Source organism: Octopus bimaculoides, chromosome 10 (assembly GCF_001194135.2).
Source record: "Octopus bimaculoides isolate UCB-OBI-ISO-001 chromosome 10, ASM119413v2, whole genome shotgun sequence".
NCBI classification, from domain to species: domain Eukaryota; kingdom Metazoa; phylum Mollusca; class Cephalopoda; order Octopoda; family Octopodidae; genus Octopus; species Octopus bimaculoides.
The window spans coordinates 25,316,852-25,327,702 of NC_068990.1; the positions used below are offsets into that span (position 1 = coordinate 25,316,852).

Below are 10,851 nucleotides of genomic sequence, written 5' to 3' on the forward strand. Positions count from 1 at the left end.
TGTGGGGGGTCTGCATCTGCATATGCAAGTGTGTGCATTTGTGAGTGAGAGTGAGTATATTTGTGTGCATGTATGCATGTGTGTGTGCATTTGTGTGTGCGTTTGTACATATGTTTTCCTAGACTAGTTTTAATTGCCATTTGGTAGTTATGACACACCCTCAAGAGGCAGAGAAATTTTAATAAAATGAATCTATGTTGTATGGTATTTGATATACCTGTATCTATCTATCTAGCTATCTGTCTGTCTATCTATCTATCTATCTATCTATCTATCTATTTATATATATATATATATATATATACACACACACACGTACATACATACACGTACATATACATGTTACTGGCCACTCTAAGTTATTTCTCTTAGCTCATTTTTGTTTAAATTATGCAAATTACCTAAGCCACAAATGTGTTTTGCAATGTTTTGTATAAATTTAAGTCCCTTTGCGATTGCAGATTGTTTAGGACAATAAGCTGGCTGACGATGCTTATTGAAGCAGAAACACACGTCCATGTCTGTCAGCTTGTCTCCAATAAACCAATTTTTTTCCTTAATGGAGAAATTCTTGAACCTTGAAATTTTCTCCCTTTCTCATATGAAGCTGATCTTAATTGCTATTTAGTAATTACAAAACATCCTCTAGAGATAGATATTGTTTTAATAAATCAAGAAACTATGTTGTATTTAGTATATATCTTTATTTGTCAATATGTTTCAATGTAGCCACTCATAAACCACATTATTTAATGTTCTTTATGGAATCTGTTACTTAATGGTTTTCAATCACTTCTTTTATTTGTTTCAGTTGTTTGTCTGTAGCCATGCTGGAGCACCACCTGTAGTCAAACAAATCAACTCCAGGACTTATTCTTTGTAAACCCAGTACTAATTCTATCGGTCACTTTTGCCAAACTGCTAAGTTACGGAGATGTAAACACACCAGCATCAGTGTCAAGCGATGGTGGTGGTGGTGGGGGGGGGACAAACATGAACACACAAATACATATATACATACATATATATATATACGACGGGCTTCTTTCAGTTTCTGTCTACCAAATACACTCACAAGGCTTTGGTCAGCCCAAGGCTATAGTAGAAGACACTTGCCCAAGGTGCTATGCAGTGGAACTGAACTCAGAACCATGCGGTTGGGAAGCAAGCTTCTTACCACACAACCACTCCTGCGCCTCAACTGAAGGTGCATGTCATAGCAGTTACATGGTTCAGTTCATGATCTTATGGCCATAGGTTCAATTCTTGAATCAAACAGAGCATTTTGTCCTTCAACAAAGCATTTCATTTTCCATTGCTTCAGTCTACTCAGCTCTTAGTACCAAACAGATGCTAGCTCAGCTCTCTCTCTCCTCCCACCTCCCACATCCTGGATGCACCATTGAGTGAAACATTGAGAAGGCCAAGAAAATATCTATGTCTGCTTGTAACTACACAGGCAGCTAAAACAATTAATTTGTTACAATAGAGAACACTGAAATCTGTTTGAGATCTTTGATAAAAAAAAAATATTACTACAAACAATAAGAACTGAGGTAGTTTGAAGCTTATTGTTCCTGGACTTAGTATGATAGTAGTCGCTGTTATAATGTTAACTGATCATTGTGTTGCTATTACCATCCATCCATTGTTTTTTGTATTGTGACAGCATTCTAGCCAGCTGCTGGTTGTGCTACTCTCTGCTGACTGCCATCTTCTGTGTCCAGTTTGATGTGTACCATCAACCATTTGTCTGTAGTGGCTAAAATGCACTGAAGATATAGTGGTGGTCTTGCTCAGAAAAAGTACACCAAAGATGATGCTGTTAGATCCAGATTCACATGAGGTCTTGAAAGGTCAGATTCTTTGATGGTGTTGGTAATATTCTAGCAAATCATGATTGTATTCTTGAATTGTTGTTTTTGCAATGGATATAGTGATCCAGGTTTGATTGCTAAATATTCCTGCTACAAATGAAAGCATAACACTTGTTATCAAACGGAATTCGCTCACAAGTAGTGGTGACTGTACTTTACTATTCCTCTCTCAAAACGGTTAACCTTGTTAGAAATCTGTATTTATAGACAAAACTCTGAATTAACATTTTTATCAACAATGTTTTGGAATCGTTATACCAATATTACATTTAGCTTGTAGATAATAGTATTTTGGAAGTCAGTACAATTATATTTTGCCAAAAACGAATCCCAATATTGGCAAAAGGCAGCACATTTGAAGGAAAATATACAACCAGATATCATTGGCATGTGAATAATAAGTGGATAATATATATTATGTAGCCTCTTAAACCCCTCGTACTTGACCCCACAAAATATGTGGGGAGAGAGGGAGGGAGAGAGGAGAGAAAGAGAGACAGTTGCTTCAGTAGTTGGCTGGTACTTGTAACAGCTGAGTAGATTGGTTCAATGTGAAATGAAGTGCCTCGCTCAAGGACACAACATGTTACCCAGCTATTTTATTATCAGGAACTTAAAATTGCAGGCTTTGTGTCTAAACGGGAAATCATATTGTAGGAAACAGATGATGATGATGGTGACGACGACGATGAGGACAATGATGATAATGAAGGGGGATAATATGAGCGATACTTGGCTGCTGTTTCTTGCAGATCGATGGACCACATAGAGGTTTCCTTGTTGGCTCATATACGATATTGCACCGTAAGGGAAAAAAAGGAATTAATTCAAGAAAAAAAAATGTTCACCATATTATTGTGTATGGAAACTATTCCAACACTCAGAGACAGTCATTGGGTCACTTAGTGGCTTAGTGGTTAGGGCATTCGGTTCATGATCGCGAGATCGTGAGTTCGATTCCTGATGGTGCATTGTGTCCTTGAGCAAGATGCTTTATTTCACGTTCCTTCAGTCCACTCAGCTGGCAAAAATGAGTTATGTCTGTATTTCAAAGGGCCGGCTTTGTCAGACTCTGTGTCACGCTGAATCTCCCTTAGAACTCCATTATGGGCACACATGCCTGTGGAATGCTCATCCACTTGCACGTGAATTTCACGAGCAGGCTATTCCGTTGATCGACTGGAACCCTCGTCGTCGTAACCGATGGAGTTCTAGGTGAAATTGGTCAATACCTAGAGTGAGGCGTCGATGGTTCGAATGATGTAACTGAAACTGATTGCATCTGTGGTCCAAACATTTAGCTGTTAAGACTTATGCTCCCTAACTTCTATGCAAGTACCTAGAATTATTGGTATTACTTAAATACAGAGGTCCTGATGCATCTACGTAACCGTAACCCTAAAACTAACCCTAATCCTAACCCCATAACGAGTGTGCACTGTAAAAACATCGTTATGTAGATGCATCGGGACCTCTGTATTTAAGTAGTGCCGAATTATTGTTTTAGCCCTAGGTTAACTTTGATCCAGCAGACCAATGTTCAAAAACGTTCCATTTGTGACCCTCCCATGTGGAAGCACCCACGATTACATTATTTAGTGTGTTATCTTTTAAGATGGCGGTGGTGTGATTTGAAGGAGATTTGACTGCTATTTTTAATTGTTATTGCTGGTTGATTGACCACTTAGAAGCTCCCGTTGCCTTAGAGTTGGCAAGTGATTAGTTGGCTTGCTGTTCTAGGTTCAGTTACTCAAACAGAAATACTGCAAGATTCTCGAAAGACTCAACCAATTCATTGTCTCTAATATCCAATCTTATTCTAAAGTAAAAACTTCAATTCAAGAGGTGCTTATTGAACAAGTAGGGAGGAAAGGAATGCTCGAAAATGGCTTCCGGGGGATGTTTCCTTCCTTACTTAGAAGCCGTTTTACATCGTATTAAGAGAACAGGAAAAACTATTGAAGACGTGTTTCTGAAATAAAAGGAAAACAGAACAGGATAAAATACTTTTGGGATACTGTTGCAAGGCCAGCCATGAACAGTAGATCTGTGATCAAAGATGTTTCAGCCACCTAACAATCCCTTCTTTGTGTGTGTGTATGTGTGTGTGCGTGTGCGTGCGCGCTATCTAGGACTACATTATCTGACTATTAAACTTGAAATGCTGAAGCACTGACCCCCAAAGTTTTCTCCACATCAGCGATCACTTCATTGATATGTCCACTCACTGTCCTTTCATTTCAAGGTAAGCAGTTCTAGAGCATTTTTCACATTTTTTTATACCTCTAATAGCTTGGTATAATAATATCCTCGCTAATGGTCTATGATTTTCCTTTGCGATATTAAATAGAATGGCGTATGATGTCTTCAACCTTCCTTCATAATCACCATTGGTGGGTGTTTTAAACATGTTATATTTGCTCGGTTTTTAATCCTTTTCAAGACCCTAAAAGAATCAAAACCTTTGTTCATTTTATTTTGTTGTTTTCGATTTGAGTGAACCCTTTCAAGATGATCTTTCATCTTTGCAGGTTTCACATGTCATTACTGAAAGTTTTTGACATCCCTACATAAATGTGCCGCCCCTCTGACTTTATTTCTTCATAACTTTTAGAAAAATGGGATTTTTTTTCAATGAAATTTTCTCAAATATGCTTTAAATGGTGCAGATTACGATTTTTTTTTTCCCGAGGGTGGAACGGAAGATTCACACAAGGCAGCCTTGTTTCCTTGTATCTTCCATAAAAACAAGTATTTTTTAATGAAATTTCAGAGTGTCTAAATTACGATTTATATCAGATTTTAATATGAAAAACAATATTTTTAAACGCTACATTCAGACACATACATACTGATACATATCACAATTTTCTTTCTCGAAATTTCAAGTCCGTAACTTGGCGGTTCGGCAAATGAGACCGATAGAATAAGTACTAGGCTTACAAAGAATAAGTCCTGGGGTCGATTTGTTCGACTAAAGACGGTGCTCCAGCATGACCGGAGACAAATAACTGAAACAAGTAAAGAGTTTCATTTTATAAGATAGATGTGAAGTGTGTCAGTATGTCTGGGTGCGACCCCACCAGATTTTTTTATCCCAAATTAAATTCTGATTTAATCGGCAGAGGTAAAGAATACGCACACCGCCCGTTTTCAGCATAATTCTAACCCTGATCCTAAATACCGGGGTGTGCGTATTCTTTACCTTCACCATCGTAATCTATACTCTTTAAAAGGTATTTGTAGAAAGTTTCATTTTAAAAAAATATCCATTTTTCTGAAAGTTATAAGGAAACAAAGCCGACGCGTGTGAATTTTCCGAAATTCCTCATTCCATCCTCGGAAAAGATTTTTCACCACAAATTCCGATATAATCGGAATGTACACCATCTGAAGCGTATTAGAAAATTTCATTAAAAAAAATATCCATTTGTTCTGGAAGTTATGAGGAAACAAAGTCGGTGGGAGGGGGGCACATTTGTGTCGGTATGCCTACCAGTCAACTAGTTGGGGTTACATGTTTACTAGATGTCTACAAACGAATTGAAATTATTCACGTTGAAACAACAGTTTGATAATACTTTAGCATCTTTATTTTCTTTAAGACTGTATATTATAAATTGAAGGATTTTTGGTAGCTGTTTCCAGCTGCAGTTATGTAGGACTAACACTATCTAAACCATGGGTCGGCACATTTCTTATATCCATTGATCTCTTCTGGAATCGTTGATAACTTATCGACCTTCATCATGTAAATTGCTAAAATAAAATTAATAAGTATAATTAATGAAAAATTCATTTATCTAAAGAATAATTTCTTCGTTTTTTTTTTAATTAGAAACTTTTAAAGAAATCTAATGAGTAAATTCGAAATTGTCCGACATCGAAAACAATACAGTTAACGGGCAATTCGCATTAATATTCAGTGTCTTCGTTGAAATTGTTCTCTTGTCCTTAATTAATTCACTAATTACAGGTGGTGTTACATGTTTTGCTAGTTGTATGACAACAATGTGATACCTGCTGAAGCACTTTTAATTTCCAATGAAAAAGACAAACAGTTCGCTAATGTCTTAGCACCCGTAATGTTAAAAATACTTTCAAGTGTTTATCGACCTTCTTGTTTCCTCTTATCTTTCCGAAAAAATGGTTATTTTTCACTGAAATTTTCTACAAATACCTTTCAGATTGTGTAGATTACGATCGTATCACCATTTAAAAATGAAGTTGTTGGACACGCAACATACTGACTGATACACGTGTGCACGTCCAACAAGTTATTACTTTTTGACATTAAATTTCGATTTAATCAGAATCTACACCATTGAAAGGTATTTGTAGAAAATTTCGTCGAAAAACAACCAGTTCTCTGAAAGTTATGAGGAAACAAAGTAGACGGAGCATTTGTGTAGGTATGTTGTTACATAACACCATCCTTGGGGGTGTAGGAAAAGGTGATTAACACTTGCTGGGTGCTTCACAATTCCATACATAGTTCAAGGAAGGAAAAGGGTTAAATGCTAGCTGTTATCTACTACGTCCGTATTTATGTATATATAACAGAGAGAGAAGGAGAAGTACACTACAGGGGTTTATATAATGCCATTGTATTGACCGCTTTACCGACTCTGAACGTGACCGCTCCCTTTTTAAAACATTAATTTACGGGAAGTTGAGCTGCTATTTAATATTACAGTTATCTACTTCTACATTATTGGTGTCCTTCCATTTCTTTTTTAAAAAAGGTAAGCAGTGATTTAAAAGAAATTTGGCTGCTATTTTTCGAGGCCAAAAGGAAAAGATCCAAGTTATCGACCATGAAAGGTAAAGTCAACTTCGGCAGAATTTGAACTCAGAACATAAAGACAGATGAAATACCGCTAAGCATTTCGTCCAGTGTGCTAACAATTCTGCTAGCTCACCAACTTACAAGTGAATAACGACAACTTTGGTGAGATTTGATCTCAGAACTTGAAAGAATGTAACTTGATATTACAAAACATTTGCATGGGCAGTCTATCTTATTCTTGCAATCCACTGCCCTAAGGATAACAAATACCTAGAGAAAACATTCAAAACTGATTTTGTAGGTGTGTTCTTGAAGTTACTCATCGGTTGCTCTGTAAATATACAAATATCTTGCTTTTCTTTTTATTGCTTTTTGTTGAATAGTACATGGAGAACATAAAAACAAAAACACTAAGTAAGTAATATAAAATGAATGGTGGTGGTGGGGAGGAAGCACGAACAAGAAACACTATTAATAATAACAACACCAAAAAGATAAGTCAGAGCAATAAGTAAAATACAAATTGAAAATAATAATAATAATAATAATAAAACAGGTAATGAGGAAGGGGTAAGATACGTTACAGCATTATACCATTCAGAAGAGTTTCTCTTAGACACTGGCTTAAGTATCAAAACAAATTTTTAGGAGGAAGAGGAGGTGGCGAAGATGATGAGGATGAAAAAGATGATGAAGAAATAGAAATTAAATCAACAAGAAGAACAAGACTGACAACAACATGAATAACATAACAGCAAGAACAAGGAAAACAACAACATCAAGGATAAAGTATTGTAGAAGAAACAGCAGAAGAAATGGTAAAGGAAGCGTAACAGATAGGGTGAAGAAAGAGGAAAAGGAAAAATACACATGCATGTGTGTGTGTGTGTTTATATATATATATATATATATATATATATATATATATATATATATATATATATATATATGCACATGGATGTGTGTATATACATATATACACACATCTATGCTTGTGTATGGATATAATGCACATGAATATATATATGTATATATATCTTACATATATATAGGTATATATGTATATGTGTATATATATATATATATAAACATACATACATATACATCTATGTTTATATACATACACACACATGCTCATGTATGTATGTATAACAGCTTTACAGCGTTTTCAGATGAAATTTCTAAAATACTGGTTTACCTATCAAAACATATCTATATTACTTTTCCTGATTTACTGTTTAAAGAACCACACCTTAGAGAAAGGAACATACCAACCAAACCCAACATATGTCTGACGAGCCAACTTCGACCTGCCTGAAAAACCTGACGACTTTACCTCAAATCACACACACACTCCTTACATCTTAAATGAAAACAGATGTACAGGCTGAAGAATAGCTCACCTTTAGTCATAGGTCTGTTGGATCAGGTCTCACCTAGAGTTAAGCAACAATGAAAGGTGCAGGTGCCACTTAAAAGCACCCAGTCCACACTGTAAAGTGATTGGCATTTGGAAGGGCATCCAGCTATAATAACCTTACCAAAACTGACCTCACCTGTGCTTGTGCCATCTAAAAAGCACTGAGTCCACTCTGCTGAGTCGGTGTTAAGAAGGGCATCCAGTTGTAAAAATCCTGCCAAAATAGTTTACAGAAGTTTGATGCTAGCTTCTGCTTAACTGGCTCTTGTCAAACCGTCCCATTCGTGCCAGCATGGAAGGAGAAGGTCAAACGATAATGATGATGAATTTAACCCTTTAACATATGCATTACACTGTCACATGTAATGCTTATTTATTCACATTGTTTTCAATTAATAATGGCTTATCTCATAGCTTTGAGATTTCATTGATGTGATTGTTTAATCTTTCAAATGGCATTGTAGGGTAGGAGTGAGAGGCTGGATCTGATCAGTTTGAATATAAAACAAGTAGGATATTTAAGCTTGATATGGTTGGTTTAAAGGCTAAAAGGTTAAGCATGTACTCTTTTATTTGTTTCAGTCATTTGACTGCGGCCATGCTGGGGTAGCGCCTTTAGTTGGACAAATTAACCCCAGGACTTATTCTTTGTAAGCCTAGTAATTATTTTATCAGTCTCTTTTGTTGAACCGCTATGTTACGGGAATGTAAACACACCAACATCAGTTGTCAAGCAATGGTGGGTGCACGAACACAGGCACACAAACGTGTATATATATATATATATATATATATATACACAATGAGCTTCTTTCATTTTCTGTGTACCAAATCCACTCACAAGGCTTTGTTCGGCTTGAGGCTATAGCAGAAGACACTCACCCAAAGTGCCACGCTGTGGGATTGAACCCGGAACCATGTGGCTGGGAAGCAAGCTTCTTATCACACAGCCATGCCTGTAATTTCGAAGAGAAGAGATTAGTCAATACCACTCACATAGTACTTGGCTGGTATTTTATTTCATTCTTTTCTGCTCTAGACACAAGGCCCGAAATATTTGGGGAGGGGACCAGGCAATTAGATCAACCCCAGTACGTGACTGGTACTTACTTTATCGACCCCGAAAAGAATGTTTTCAGAGGTAAATTATTCACACTCCAAAGAATTCCTCTCAACATATGGCTATGATGCTCTCCCACTACTTTTTATTTCTTTATTGTCCATTTTGAGGGTGGGGGAAAGTCGATAGCATTGACTCCAGTGCATAACTAGTACTTATTTCATCGACCCTGAAAGGATAAAAGGCAATGTCAACCTTGGCGGCATTTGAACTCAGAATGCAAAGTCAGATGAAACCATTTTGTTCGACATGCTAATGATTCTGCCAGCTCATCGTTTTAGTAATAATAATAATTATAATCCTTTCTGCTAAAGGCACAAAGCCTGAAATTTGTTGAGCAGGGACTAGACAATTACATCGATAGAGTGTTTCACCGGTATTTAATTTATTGACCCCAAAAGGATGAAATGCAAAGTCGACTTCAGCAGCATTTGAACTCAGAACACAAAGGTAGACGAAAAGCTGCCAAGCATTTTGCCTGATATACTAATGGTTCTGCCAGCTTGCTGCCTCAAAAAAATAATAATAGTTACTGATTTAAGCACATGGCCAGAAATTTTGAGCAGCATGGATTAGTTGATATCTCTGACTTCAGTACTTGACTAATACTTTATTTTATTGACTTCAAAAGAATTTAAGGTAAAGTTGGTCTGGATGAATTTTGAATAATAATGGTTTCTGATTTAGACATAAGGGCCAGTGATTTTTAGGGGATGGGATTAATCAATCTTTATTTTATCGACACTGCAAGAATTAAATTTAAGGCTGACCTTGGAATGATTTGAACTCAGAACATAAAAGATTTGGAACAAATGCTGCAAAGCAATTTGCCTAAATGCTCTAATGATTCTGCCAAACACCAACCAAACAATATATACCTGAGTAAGAGGGAAGGAAAGAGAGAGATTAAGGTAACTTGTATACCTTGTCATACATCAAAAAATTCTAGTTGAATAAATATAGTGGAGTACTATGTAACATGATGTAAACCAGTTAAATAAATAAAGATGTGTCCAAGGAGGTATTAGACATAAAATGTGCTCAGCATTAATTTTAAACATGGTTTTATGCTGATATTAAAAATATTTGCTTGCTTTGATCTTTTGCAGTTAAATTTTTAATGGTTGTCTCTCTACTCTCTCTCTCTTTACAGGTGTATAAATATGTATGGAAATATAATCATTTAAAATTTTAGGTCAGTGGGTTTGTATTGTGGTTAGACAAGAAATCTATAAATCCAATGTGATTTGAACAAGTAGTCTTGTGAGTGGCAGCCAGTGTCACAACAGTTGCATCACAGAAACTGCCTATGTACATGTAAAAAAAATTTTTACATCGGGCCGACCAAAGCCTTGTGAGTGGATTTGGTAGACAGAAACTGAAAGAAGCCCGTCGTATAAGGCAGGTTAACTAGCAAGTTAGTTTTTGTTTGTGGCAGATGTTCAGGTGCAATAAAGACTGTAAACAAACAAGAAACAACTTCTATCTCATTCCAGGGTGAAAAACTAGAGGTAGTCGATAGCTTCCGCTATCTGGGCGACCAAGTTAGTAGTGGGGGTGGGTGCGCTGAAAGTGTAGCTGCTAGAATAAGAATAGCCTGGGCAAAGTTTAGAGAGCTCTTACCCCTGCTGGCGACAGAGGGACT

The 10,851-nt window shown here is 36.5% G+C and overlaps 1 long non-coding RNA gene across 1 annotated transcript in view; it reads right to left on the minus strand.

Annotated features, from left to right (window-relative positions):
• Positions 1 to 5,447: 5,447 nt before the first annotated feature.
• The window catches only part of LOC128248849 (uncharacterized), a 19,986-nt gene continuing 14,582 nt past the window's right edge, over positions 5,448 to 10,851 (minus strand). The window contains exon 2 of the long non-coding RNA XR_008264971.1: positions 5,448 to 5,636. This is a non-coding gene — a long non-coding RNA (uncharacterized LOC128248849). The remainder of the gene's footprint in view (positions 5,637 to 10,851) is intronic.